This window comes from Cherax quadricarinatus, chromosome 77 (genome assembly GCF_038502225.1).
Source record: "Cherax quadricarinatus isolate ZL_2023a chromosome 77, ASM3850222v1, whole genome shotgun sequence".
Lineage (NCBI taxonomy): Eukaryota > Metazoa > Arthropoda > Malacostraca > Decapoda > Parastacidae > Cherax > Cherax quadricarinatus.
In genome coordinates this window covers 3,975,652-3,991,207 of record NC_091368.1, presented here as the reverse complement: position 1 = coordinate 3,991,207, position 15,556 = coordinate 3,975,652, and positions in this window count along the sequence as shown.

Genomic DNA, 15,556 nt, shown 5'->3' with positions numbered 1-15,556 from the left:
GTATACACACCAGCATCAAGGTCTCTCAGTGTATATACACAACATCATGGTCCCTCAGTGTATACACACCAGCATCAAGGTTTCTCAGTATATACACACCAGCATCAAGGTCTCAGTGTATACACACCAGCATCAAGGTCTCTCAGTGTATGCATTCCAGCATTAAGGTCTCTCAGTGTATACACACCAGCATCAAGATCTCTCAGCGTATACACACCAGCATCATGGTTCCTCAGTGTATACACACCAGCATCAAGGTCTCTCAGTGTATACAAACCAGCATCAAGGTCCCTCAGTGTATACACACCAGCATCAAGGTCTCTCAGTGTATGCACACCAGCATCAAGGTCTCTCACTGTATGCACTCCAGCATCAAGGTCTCTCAGTGTATGCACACCAGCATCAAGGTCTCTCAGTGTATACACACCAGCCTCAAGGTCTCTCAGTGTATACACACCAGCATCAAGGTCTCTCAGTCTATACACACCAGCATCAAGGTCCCCCAATGTATACACACCAGCATCAAGGTCTCTCAATGTATGCACTCCAGCATCAAGGTCTCTCAGTGTATACACACCAGCATCAAGGTCTCTCAGTGTATACACACCATCATCAAGTCTCTCAGTATACACACCATCATCAAGGTCCCTCAGTGTATACACACCATCATCAAGGTTTCTCAGTGTATGCAAATCAGCATCAAGATCTCTCAGTGTATACACACCAGCATCAAGGTCTCTCAGTGTATACACACCAGCATCAAGGTCTCTCAGTGTATACACACCAGCATCAAGGTCTCTCAGTGTATACACACCAGCATCAAGGTCTCTCGGTGTATACACACCAGCATCAAGGTCTCTCAGTGTATACACACGATCATCAAGGTCTCTCAATATATGTACACCAGCAACAAGGTCTCTCAGTATATACACGCCATCATCAAGGTCTTTCAGTGTATGCAAACCAGCATCAAGGTCTCTCAGTGTATACACACCAGCATCAAGGCTGATGAAGGGTAGGGTCACCCTGGTAACAATAAGAGAAGACTGTTAACATGTATGGACCAAGACTCTTCATCTCACTACCAGCGGATACCAGAGGAGAAATGAGTTCTCAAGAGGAGCGAGCCACGGGCTAAACCCGTATGGAATTACACTAAGAAAACCACTGGAAGTTGTTATCTGTTTAGTGGGAGACGGTAAACCCGTAGGAGCCATAGCCTGGGGGAACGGGAGACAAGTTGGAGAGCTCCAGCACCCTGGATCAAGAGCCCCTCGCCGGCCATCAAGGCGCCTTCCTGGGATAAAGAAACAAAACTCAAAGTTTTCGGCCCCCCAAAAATGTAACTGAAGTTAATTACCTTTTGTGTCTGGCAATTATATTTCAGAGTTGAACTGTTGTGTTTAATTAAGTCTGGAGTTAACTTTTAAGTCTTGGTATATACACCCTCCATGTATATACACCCTCCATGTATATACACCCTCCATGTATATACACCCTCCATGTATATACACCCTCCATGTATATACACCCTCCATGTATATACACCGTCCATGTATATACACCCTCCATGTACATACACCCTCCATGTATATACACCCTCCATGTATATACACCCTCCATATATATACACCCTCCATATATATACACCCTCCATATATATACACCCTCCATGTATATACACCCTCCATGTATATACACCCTCCATGTATATACACCCTCCATGTATATACACCCTCCATGTATATACACCCTCCATATATATACACCCTCCATATATATACACCCTCCATATATATACACCCTCCATGTATATACACCCTCCATGTATATACACCCTCCATGTATATACACCCTCCATGTATATACACTGAGTAGCAGTGTATGTATACTGGGAGAAGCAGTGTTTATACACTAAGAGCAGAAGTATATATATACAATGCTGCTCTCACTTTATATATACTGCTGCTCTGAGTGTATATACACTGCTGCTGAGTGTATATACGCTGCTACTCTGAGTGAATATACACTGCTGCTCTGAGTGAATATACACTGCTGCTTTTAGTGTATATACACTGCTGCTTTTAGTGTATATACACTGATGCTCTTAGTGTATATACACTGCTGCTCTTAGTGTATATACGCTGCTGCTCTTAGTGTATATACGCTACGCTGCTGCTCTTAAGTGTATATACGCTGCTGCTCTTAGTGTATATACACTGCTGCTTTTAGTGTATATACACTGCTGCTCTTAGTGTATATACGCTGCTGCTCTTAGTGTATATACGCTGCTGCTCTTAGTGTATATACACTGCTGCTTTTAGTGTATATACACTGCTGCTCTTAGTGTATATACACTGCTGCTCTTAGTGTATATACGCTGCTGCTCTTAGTGTATATACACTGCTGCTCTTAGTGTATATACACTGCTGCTCTTAGTGTATATTCACTGCTGCTCTTAGTGTATATACACTGCTGCTCTTAGTGTATATACACTGCTGCTCTTAGTGTATATACACTGCTGCTCTTAGTGTATATACACTGCTGCTCTTAGTGTATATACGCTGCTGCTCTTAGTGTATATACACTGCTGCTCTTAGTGTATATTCACTGCTGCTCTTAGTGTATATACACTGCTGTTTGCAGAGTATATACACTGCTGCTCTCAGTGTATATACACTGCTGCTCTCAGTGTATATACACTGCTGCTCTCAGTATATATACACTGCTGCTTTCAGTGTATATATATTGCTACTCTCGAAGTATTCATTATATTATTGCAGTGTATATTTTAACTCTTTGTTTTAATAAGGAGTCATTCCAGTGGGAAAATTTGGAATGTCTCTCCTGGGAGCATTACCACTACTTCTCCGCAACTGGAAAGCGCTATACCTGTATGAGTGGGACCATAAGATCATCTGGGGAATGGCAGGCTATTAAACCCGATCGCAGCAAGAGGAATTAGCTCTAATTCCTTAGACCAAGAGCTTTTTAACGGAGCTATTAACCATTAGGTTAATTTTTAGGTTCAATAGACTTTATAAAGGCACAAATTAAGTTTAAGAAATTAAACTGCAGAACGGCATTAGAATCTGTTAAGTAGGATCTGAATGCACTCTGAAGGCAGTCTGATTTTAGGATCAATAGACGCCATGAAAATACATGATAGGCTCAGCAATACAGACAGCAGAGCAGAGCAGAAGTCTTTTAAGTGGGATCTAAATGCACTCTGAAGGCAATCTTAATTCCAGGTTCAATAGACGCCATGACAGTACAAGTTAGATTCAGCAAGTCAGACAGCGAAGAAGAGCAAGAGTCTGTTAAGTGGGATCTGAATGTGCTCGGGAGGGAGATAAAAAGAGCTTCGAATAATTGCCTCACCGTGGAAAACCTCGTGTCAGCTGCTTATATTTACCAACGTAAACAAAGGATCCATTAGGAAGTAATTGATATATTTTTATATAATTTTTTTTGATCTCGCGTCTGTATGAATACAGAGAAGAATAAAAAGTTAACTATACTCTGGATGAAATAATTCACCATTAAATTACCCTAAATTACCTCAATAAAGTCAAAGTAATTTTTTTACAATTCTTATTTACAGTTCTGCTTGTAAATTATTCAAGGATTCTTCAATAAAGTCAAATGAAGTGATTTTTTACAAATATTTCCAACTAAAGTATAAATTACTCTACAATACCTCAATAAAGTGAAGCAAAGTGACTTGTTTAGCAATCCTTATTTACTAATTTGTCTGTATATATCGACCCCCATCTGGGACCCTCTTCAGCAGATATACTGTTTCAAAAAGATGGACCCCATTATATATATTTATATATATTTATATATATATATACATATATATATATATATATATATATATATATATATATATATATATATATATATATATATATATATATATATATATATATATATATATATATATATATATATATATATATATATATATATATATATATATATATATATATATATATATATATATATATATATATATATATATATATATATATATATATATATATATGCAAAACAACCACTCTGAAAGAATAGAGAAATTCCAAGCGCTTTCGTGACTACTCACATTATCAAGGAACTATGAAAGTAAAGCATCCAAGGAAGCTATATAAGGGGTCTGGCCAGCACCTCACTATCAGATCCCACAACGGTTAAACACCTGACGCGCGCCGACCCAACTTGGATAGGTCCTTTGCACAACTCACCCACAAACTATTCTACCCAAGAAAATTTTTAAAATTATTATTTGTCCAGTGTATTATTAAATTCTTCCCAAATTCTATTAATTATAAATGGATCTAATTTATATAAACCAAAGGAAATATTCATATTATTGTCAAAACTGCTTTTTATGAAACAAGATTCAATTATATTCCTGTCGACCATGGACTTGCTTGATACTACTTTCTCAACTTTTTGAAAATCAATTGGATGGTTAAAATCTCTTACATGAATAAATAGAGCATTGGAATCTTGTCCAGTTCTAATGCTATATTTATGTTGTTTTAATCTTAGTTCGAGATTTTTACCAGTTTGACCGTAATAAACTTTATCGCAAATTTTACAAGGAATCTTATAGACACATCCATCAGCATTTTGGGGGGAATTCTTTATCAAAAGTTTTTTTACTGTATCAAGATTTTTGAATACAACTTTAATATTAAAAGTCTTAAAAAGAAAAGGCATATCAACCAAGTTTTCATGGTAAGGGAGAACCAACATATTTTTAGTTGAATAAGGCTGGTTGTCCCTTTTTGGATTGTAAAAAGTATTTCTAGCAACTTTAAAAGATTTATCAATTACATTTCTTGGGTATTTTAAATCATTACCTATTTCATAAATTTTGGATATTTCCTCATCTATGAACTCAGGACTACAAATTCGTAAAGCTCTCAGAAACATTGATGAGAAAACAGACAGTTTGACTCTATCTTGATGCGAGGAATAATAGTGGACTTAGGAACAGTTATTTGTAGGTTTTCTGTAAATTTTAAATTTGAATTCATTATTACCCTTAATAATTAAAACATCTAGAAAAGGCAATGAGTTATTTTCTTCAAACTCAACAGTAAAGTTTATAGAATGGGCTAAGCTATTTAATTTTCCTAGGAAATGGTGTATATCTACATTTTTGGGGATAAGACACAAAATATCATCAACATATCTGAACCATTTAGCTCTATTAGGGAGGATTGTGTTAAGCAACCTTGTTTCAAAAAATTCCATGTATAGGTTACTAAGAACAGGTGAAAGAGGATTTCCCATTGCCATACCAAACTTCTGAGTGTAAAACTTATCATTAAATACAAATTTTGCATCAACAATGCAAAGTTTAATAAGTTTAATGATAGTAGGAACAGGCAATGGTAAATCATAGTTAACGAGTTCTTCAGATAAGAAACTTAATAAATCATCAACAGGAACTTTCGTAAACAAGGAGGTAACATCAAAACTAACCATGTTAAAATCATTTAAGTCAGTCAAGGAGCTTAATTTATCAACCAAGTCTATGTTGTTTTTAACATTAAAGTTAGAAATTTTGCCAACAATAGGGCTCAAAATATCAACAAGCCATTTGGATAATTTATATGAAACTGACCCTATGGAGCTAATAATTGGTCTGACTGGATTCCCTGGTTTGTGTGTTTTTATTAGTCCATACATGTAAGGTTAACACAATCCTCCCTAATAGAGCTAAATGGTTCAGATATGTTGATGATATTTTGTGTCTTATGCCCAAAAATGTAGATATACACCATTTCCTAGGAAAATTAAATAGCTTAGCCCATTCTATAAACTTTACTGTTGAGTTTGAAGAAAATAACTCATTGCCTTTTCTAGATGTTTTAATTATTAAGGGTAATAATGAATTCAAATTTAAAATTTACAGAAAACCTACAAATAACTGTTCCTATGTCCACTATTATTCCTCGCATCAAGATAGAGTCAAACTGTCTGTTTTCTCATCAATGTTTCTGAGAGCTTTACGAATTTGTAGTCCTGAGTTCATAGATGAGGAAATATCCAAAATTTATGAAATAGGTAATGATTTAAAATACCCAAGAAATGTAATTGATAAATCTTTTAAAGTTGCTAGAAATACTTTTTACAATCCAAAAAGGGACAACCAGCCTTATTCAACTAAAAATATGTTGGTTCTCCCTTACCATGAAAACTTGGTTGATATGCCTTCTCTTTTTAAGACTTTTAATATTAAAGTTGTATTCAAAAATCTTGATACAGTAAAAAAACTTTTGATAAAGAATTCCCCCCAAAATGCTGATGGATGTGTCTATAAGATTCCTTGTAAAATTTGCGATAAAGTTTATTACGGTCAAACTGGTAAAAATCTCGAACTAAGATTAAAACAACATAAATATAGCATTAGAACTGGACAAGATTCCAATGCTCTATTTATTCATGTAAGAGATTTTAACCATCCAATTGATTTTCAAAAAGTTGAGAAAGTAGTATCAAGCAAGTCCATGGTCGACAGGAATATAATTGAATCTTGTTTCATAAAAAGCAGTTTTGACAATAATATGAATATTTCCTTTGGTTTATATAAATTAGATCCATTTATAATTAATAGAATTTGGGAAGAATTTAATAATACACTGGACAAATAATAATTTTTAAATTTTCTTGGGTAGAATAGTTTGTGGGTGAGTTGTGAAAAGGACCTATCCAAGTTGGGTCGGGGCGCGTCAGGTGTTTAACCGTTGTGGGATCTGATAGTGAGGTGTTGGCCAGACCCCTTATATAGCTTCCTTGGATGCTTTACTTTCATAGTTCCTTGATAATGTGAGTAGTCACGAAAGCGCTTGGAATTTCTCTATTCTTTCAGAGTGGTTGTTTTGCATATATATATATATATATATATATATATATATATATATATATATATATATATATATATATATATATATATATATATATATATATATATATATATATATATATATATATATATATATATATATATATATATATATCCTTTACTGGAAGTTTGAAGCCTCCCAGAAGAACCGTTCTCCAGTTATTGTTTAAACAACTCATAATTCAGCTCATGAACATGGCTGAGAAATTAGCATATTTGAGCCTAGGCCAAAATTTATTTGGTATATCGTTATTATGATGTACAACGGCCTTTTAAAGGCTTTAAAAGCCTTTTAGTAGAGATAAACTCAAGTTACTTGACGGAAATGAAGAACATTTAATAACGAGAAAACAGAAATAAACAGAGGATTTAAAAACGGGACAACAGGCAGCCACACTCGCCAACAACAGTAACAAGTTCAGTCAAGTTCTGACCAGAAGAAGAACAGAAGCGAGAGAAAAAAAACTAAGTTCATTTATATGTAATTCTTCAGCATTCAATTCAATTCAAAGTTTATTCTCTATAAGGATTACAATGCTGAGTTTACAGAATTTGGTTGTTGTGTGGTTTACATGTAGTAAAATAATAATTACAGAGTGTACCACTAGAACGCCTAGCATGGCTAGGCATTTCGGGCAGACTTAAATTAATTCTTAATTGTAAAATATTACAAATTATGAGGTAAGTTGGTATTATGGCTAAGTGACTAAATACTAGTTTGTGAGTTTAGCAATGTGAATGCTTTTGTTTTGGCACAGTACATAGTTTCAGTATTGAAGTATCACAGGATTCATTATTTTAAGATTGAGATTAATATTTCTGTTTATGGTCAAATGAGTGAGTGAGTGTAAGTGTGAACCACCAGGTGGTATTCGTGTAGTTAGTTGACGGGGTGTATCAGGGAGATAAGATGTTTTCTAATGGTAGTTTTGAAGGTGATGAATGTGTCTGCAGTTCTAGAGTTCTCAGGTAGGGTGTTCCAGATTTTAGGTCCTTTGACATACATTGAATTTTTGTAAAGGTTTAGTCGGACACGGGGAATGTCGTAGAGATGTTTGTGTCTGGTGTTATGCCTGTGGGTTCTGTCACAATTATCAAGAAAGCGTTTTAGGTCAAGGTTGATATTAGAGTTTAAGGTCCTGTAGATGTAGATTGCACAGTAGTAAGTGTGGATGTACTGAACTGGGAGTAAGTTTAGATCTATGAAGAGTGGGGGGGGGGGTGTTGCCAGGGATGGGATTTAGTGATTAAAGGTATACCTTCTTCCTTAAAGGTATACCTTCTTCCTTAAAGGTATACCTTCTTCCTTAAAGGTATACCTTCTTCCTTAAAGGTATACCTTCTTCCTTAAAGGTATACCTTCTTCCTTAAAGGTATACCTTCTTCCTTAAAGGTATACCTTCTTCCTTAAAGGTATACCTTCTTCCTTAAAGGTATACCTTCTTCCTTAAAGGTATACCTTCTTCCTTAAAGGTATACCTTCTTCCTTAAAGGTATCCATTCCTGCTTGAAAGTATAACCTTCTGGGATACCTAACAGACGCTTGTTCTACAAGCTTGTCTATGTTCACCAGCGAGCAGTGAACACTGGTGAACGAGGGAAGTTGAGTAGTGAAGCTGTGTATGTCTGAGAAACTTTCTCAATACATCCAACATTTGCTTCTTCCCTTCATTATAACACCTTCTAGGTAAACCATGGGTTCACTCTACACTTCTGGTAAACCACGGGTTCACTCTACACTTCTGGTAAACCATGGGTTCACTCTACACCTCTGGTAAACCATGGGTTCACTCTACACCTCTGGGTAAACCATGGGTTCACTCTACACCTCTGGTAAACCATGGGTTCACTCTACACCTCTGGTAAACCATGGGTTCACTCTACACTTCTGGTAAACCATGGGTTCACTCTACACCTCTGGTAAACCATGGGTTCACTCTACACCTCTGGTAAACCATGGGTTCACTCTATACCTCTGGTAAACCATGGGTTCACTCTACACCTCTGGTAAACCATGGGTTCACTCTACACCTCTGGTAAACCATGGGTTCACTCTACACCTCTGGTAAACCATGGGTTCACTCTACACCTCTGGTAAACCATGGGTTCACTCTACACCTCTGGTAAACCATGGGTTCACTCTACACCTCTGGTAAACCATGGGTTCACTCTACACCTCTGGTAAACCATGGGTTCACTCTACACCTCTGGTAAACCATGGGTTCACTCTACACCTCTGGTAAACCATGGGTTCACTCTACACCTCTGGTAAACCATGGGTTCACTCTACACCTCTGGTAAACCATGGGTTCACTCTACACCTCTGGTAAACCATGGGTTCACTCTACACCTCTGTGTAAACCATGGGTTCACTCTACACCTCTGGTAAACCATGGGTTCACTCTACACCTCTGTGTAAACCATGGGTTCACTCTACACCTCTGGTAAACCATGGGTTCACTCTACACCTCTGTGTAAACCATGGGTTCACTCTACACTTCTGGTAAACCATGGGTTCACTCTACACCTCTGGTAAACCATGGGTTCACTCTACACCTCTGGTAAACCATGGGTTCACTCTACACCTCTGGGTAAACCATGGGTTCACTCTACACCTCTGGGTAAACCATGGGTTCACTCTACACCTCTGGGTAAACCATGGGTTCACTCTACACCTCTGGTAAACCATGGGTTCACTCTACACCTCTGGGTAAACCATGGGTTCACTCTACACCTCTGGTAAACCATGGGTTCACTCTACACCTCTGGTAAACCATGGGTTCACTCTACACCTCTGGTAAACCATGGGTTCACTCTACACCTCTGGTAAACCATGGGTTCACTCTACACCTCTGGTAAACCATGGGTTCACTCTACACCTCTGGTAAACCATGGGTTCACTCTACACCTCTGGTAAACCATGGGTTCACTCTACACCTCTGGTAAACTATGGGTTCACTCTACACCTCTGGTAAACCATGGGTTCACTCTACACCTCTGGTAAACCATGGGTTCACTCTACACCTCTGGTAAACCATGGGTTCACTCTACACCTCTGGTAAACCATGGGTTCACTCTACACCTCTGGTAAACCATGGGTTCACTCTACACCTCTGGTAAACCATGGGTTCACTCTACACCTCTGTGTAAACCATGGGTTCACTCTACACCTCTGGTAAACCATGGGTTCACTCTACACCTCTGTGTAAACCATGGGTTCACTCTACACCTCTGGTAAACCATGGGTTCACTCTACACCTCTGTGTAAACCATGGGTTCACTCTACACCTCTGGTAAACCATGGGTTCACTCTACACCTCTGGTAAGCCATGGGTTCACTCTACACCTCTGGTAAACCATGGGTTCACTCTACACCTCTGGGTAAACCATGGGTTCACTCTACACCTCTGGGTAAACCATGGGTTCACTCTACACCTCTGGGTAAACCATGGGTTCACTCTACACCTCTGGTAAACCATGGGTTCACTCTACACCTCTGGTAAACCATGGGTTCACTCTACACCTCTGGTAAACCATGGGTTCACTCTACACCTCTGGTAAACCATGGGTTCACTCTACACCTCTGGTAAACCATGGGTTCACTCTACACCTCTGGTAAACCATGGGTTCACTCTACACCTCTGGTAAACCATGGGTTCACTCTACACCTCTGGTAAACCATGGGTTCACTCTACACCTCTGGTAAACCATGGGTTCACTCTACACCTCTGGTAAACCATGGGTTCACTCTACACCTCTGGTAAACCATGGGTTCACTCTACACCTCTGGTAAACCATGGGTTCACTCTACACCTCTGGTAAACCATGGGTTCACTCTACACCTCTGGTAAACCATGGGTTCACTCTACACCTCTGGTAAACCATGGGTTCACTCTACACCTCTGGTAAACCATGGGTTCACTCTACACCTCTGGTAAACCATGGGTTCACTCTACACCTCTGGTAAACCATGGGTTCACTCTACACCTCTGGTAAACCATGGGTTCACTCTACACCTCTGGTAAACCATGGGTTCACTCTACACCTCTGGTAAACCATGGGTTCACTCTACACCTCTGGTAAACCATGGGTTCACTCTACACCTCTGGTAAACCATGGGTTCACTCTACACCTCTGGTAAACCATGGGTTCACTCTACACCTCTGGTAAACCATGGGTTCACTCTACACCTCTGGTAAACCATGGGTTCACTCTACACCTCTGGTAAACCATGGGTTCACTCTACACCTCTGGTAAACCATGGGTTCACTCTACACCTCTGGTAAACCATGGGTTCACTCTACACCTCTGGTAAACCATGGGTTCACTCTACACCTCTGGTAAACCATGGGTTCACTCTACACCTCTGGTAAACCATGGGTTCACTCTACACCTCTGGTAAACCATGGGTTCACTCTACACCTCTGGTAAACCATGGGTTCACTCTACACCTCTGGTAAACCATGGGTTCACTCTACACCTCTGGTAAACCATGGGTTCACTCTACACCTCTGGTAAACCATGGGTTCACTCTACACCTCTGGTAAACCATGGGTTCACTCTACACCTCTGGTAAACCATGGGTTCACTCTACACCTCTGGTAAACCATGGGTTCACTCTACACCTCTGGTAAACCATGGGTTCACTCTACACCTCTGGTAAACCATGGGTTCACTCTACACCTCTGGTAAACCATGGGTTCACTCTACACCTCTGGTAAACCATGGGTTCACTCTACACCTCTGGTAAACCATGGGTTCACTCTACACCTCTGGTAAACCATGGGTTCACTCTACACCTCTGGTAAACCATGGGTTCACTCTACACCTCTGGTAAACCATGGGTTCACTCTACACCTCTGGTAAACCATGGGTTCACTCTACACCTCTGGTAAACCATGGGTTCACTCTACACCTCTGGTAAACCATGGGTTCACTCTACACCTCTGGTAAACCATGGGTTCACTCTACACCTCTGGTAAACCATGGGTTCACTCTACACCTCTGGTAAACCATGGGTTCACTCTACACCTCTGGTAAACCATGGGTTCACTCTACACCTCTGGTAAACCATGGGTTCACTCTACACCTCTGGTAAACCATGGGTTCACTCTACACCTCTGGTAAACCATGGGTTCACTCTACACCTCTGGTAAACCATGGGTTCACTCTACACCTCTGGTAAACCATGGGTTCACTCTACACTCTCTGGGTCACTCTAACCTCTGGGTAAACCATGGGTTCACTCTACACCTCTGGGTAAACTATGGGTTCACTCTACACCTCTGGTAAACCATGGGTTCACTCTACACCTCTGGTAAACCATGGGTTCACTCTACACCTCTGGTAAACCATGGGTTCACTCTACACCTCTGGTAAACCATGGGTTCACTCTACACCTCTGGTAAACCATGGGTTCACTCTACACCTCTGGTAAACCATGGGTTCACTCTACACCTCTGGTAAACCATGGGTTCACTCTACACCTCTGGTAAACCATGGGTTCACTCTACACCTCTGGTAAACCATGGGTTCACTCTACACCTCTGGTAAACCATGGGTTCACTCTACACCTCTGGTAAACCATGGGTTCACTCTACACCTCTGGTAAACCATGGGTTCACTCTACACCTCTGGTAAACCATGGGTTCACTCTACACCTCTGGTAAACCATGGGTTCACTCTACACCTCTGGTAAACCATGGGTTCACTCTACACCTCTGGTAAACCATGGGTTCACTCTACACCTCTGGTAAACCATGGGTTCACTCTACACCTCTGGTAAACCATGGGTTCACTCTACACCTCTGGTAAACCATGGGTTCACTCTGGTCTTCCCATTGTTTATATTGTTCCTGGGTATGAATTTCTCTTTTGAATCCTGTCGTCCCCTGGCCCATCATATCATCCACTGTCGTCCCCTGGCCCATCATATCATCCACTGTCGTCCCCTGGCCCATCATATCATCCACTGCCGTCCCCTGGCCCATCATATCATCCACTGTCGTCCCCTGGCCCATCATATCATCCACTGTCGTCCCCTGGCCCATCATATCATCCACTGCCGTCCCCTGGCCCATCATATCATCCACTGTCGTCCCCTGGCCCATCATATCATCCACTGCCGTCCCCTGGCCCATCATATCATCCACTGTCGTCCCCTGGCCCATCATATCATCCACTGTCGTCCCCTGGCCCATCATATCATCCACTGTCGTCCCCTGGCCCATCATATCATCCACTGCTGTCCCCTGGCCCATCATATCATCCACTGTCGTCCCCTGGCCCATCATATCATCCACTGTCGTCCCCTGGCCCATCATATCATCCACTGTTGTCCCCTGGCCTATCATATCATCCACTGCCGTCCCCTGGCCCATCATATCATCCACTGTCGTCCCCTGGCCCATCATATCATCCACTGTCGTCCCCTGGCCCATCATATCATCCACTGTCGTCCCCTGGCCCATCATATCATCCACTGCCGTAACCTGGCCCATCATATCATCCACTGTCGTCCCCTGGCCCATCATATCATCCACTGTCGTCCCCTGGCCCATCATATCATCCACTGTCGTCCCCTGGCCCATCATATCATCCACTGTCGTCCCCTGGCCCATCATATCATCCACTGTCGTCCCCTGGCCCATCATATCATCCACTGTCGTCCCCTGGCCCATCATATCATCCACTGTCGTCCCCTGGCCCATCATATCATCCACTGCCGTCCCCTGGCCCATCATATCATCCACTGTCGTCCCCTGGCCCATCATATCATCCACTGCCGTCCCCTGGCCCATCATATCATCCACTGTCGTCCCCTGGCCCATCATATCATCCACTGTCGTCCCCTGGCCCATCATATCATCCACTGTCGTCCCCTGGCCCATCATATCATCCACTTTCGTCCCCTGGCCCATCATATCATCCACTGTCGTCCCCTGGCCCATCATATCATCCACTGTCGTCCCCTTGCCCATCATATCATCCACTTTCGTCCCCTGGCCCATCATATCATCCACTGTCGTCTCCTGGCCCATCATATCATCCACTGTCGTCCCCTGGCCCATCATATCATCCACTGTCGTCTCCTGGCCCATCATATCATCCACTGTCGTCCCCTGGCCCATCATATCATCCACTGTCGTCTCCTGGCTCATCATATCATCCACTGTCGTCCCCTGGCCCATCATATCATCCACTGTCGTCCCCTGGCCCATCATGTCATCCACTGTCGTCCCCTGGCCCATCATATCATCCACTGTCGTTCCCTGGCCCATCATATCATCCACTGTCGTCCCCTGGCCCATCATATCATCCACTATCGTCCCCTGGCCCATCATATCATCCACTGTCGTCCCCTGGCCCATCATATCATCCACTATCGTCCCCTGGCCCATCATATCATCCACTGTCGTCCCCTGGCCCATCATATCATCCACTGTCGTCCCCTGGCCCATCATATCATCCACTGTCGTTCCCTCCAGTTCTCTTCCACAGTTCACCTCATACAGGAATAGTCTCATACAATCCCACTTAAAAACACTAGGACCCCAGTGAAAATAAGTCAAGGACCCCAATGGAAATAGGTCACGTTGTCTGACCTTTTCTTGGGTTGTCCTGGAGGATAATTTACACATATATTACTATGTATGATAATTTATGTAGCTGTATTTATGTGTAACTGTACCTAAATAAACTTACAAATACTCGAGTAGTTCACAATTTTTGTAGCTTGGTTTTTCCCGTCCACTTGATGCTTCCCTCTCCACTGTTAACTCTGCTGTGTGTTCGAAACTCATGACCACTTGATTACTGTGTACTCACCTAATTGTGGTCGCAGGGAGTCGATTCACAGCTCTTGGTCCCACCTCTTCACTGGTCGATACTAGGTCCACTCTCTCCCTGCTCCATAAGGTTTATATTACATCATCTTAAAACATCTTTCACACACACACACTTTGTGTGTGTGTGTGAAACTGAGGCTCGTGGCCCGGGAGATGCGCCATCATGTGTGTAGATTACTACACGAGGGTCATTAAGGCTGGTTGGTTGGTTAATGGGGTTTAAAGTCTATGTACTACACGAGGGTCATTAAGGCTGGTTGGTTGGTTAATGGGGTTTAAAGTCTATCTACTACACGAGGGTCATTAAGGCTGGTTGGTTGGTTAATGGGGTTTAAAGTCTATCTACTACACGAGGGTCATTAAGGCTGCATGTCACCTGTACACCACCAGTCAAGAATACTTTAATACCTAAAATACTGATTAATGCAAACTACCAGTGTATATACACTGATAGACATACACCTCTCAGTGTATATACACTGATAGACATACACTTCTCTGTGTATATACACTGAGAGACATAAACCTCTCAGTGTAACTACACTGATAGACATACACCTCTCAGTGTATTGTTTTAGGTTCATCTAAGTGACTAAGCTCTCTCAGCAAAAAACACTTTGCAAAATCAAAGTGAAAACTTTGAGAAACATCGGGAAATCAAAATATTTTTGGAAAATAATTAACATTAAGTTAATCAAGACTGTGAGAAGCTAAGAATGGGGAAAATACACAAATAACCCGCACATAAAAGACAGAAGCTTACGACGACGTTTCGGTCCGACTTGGA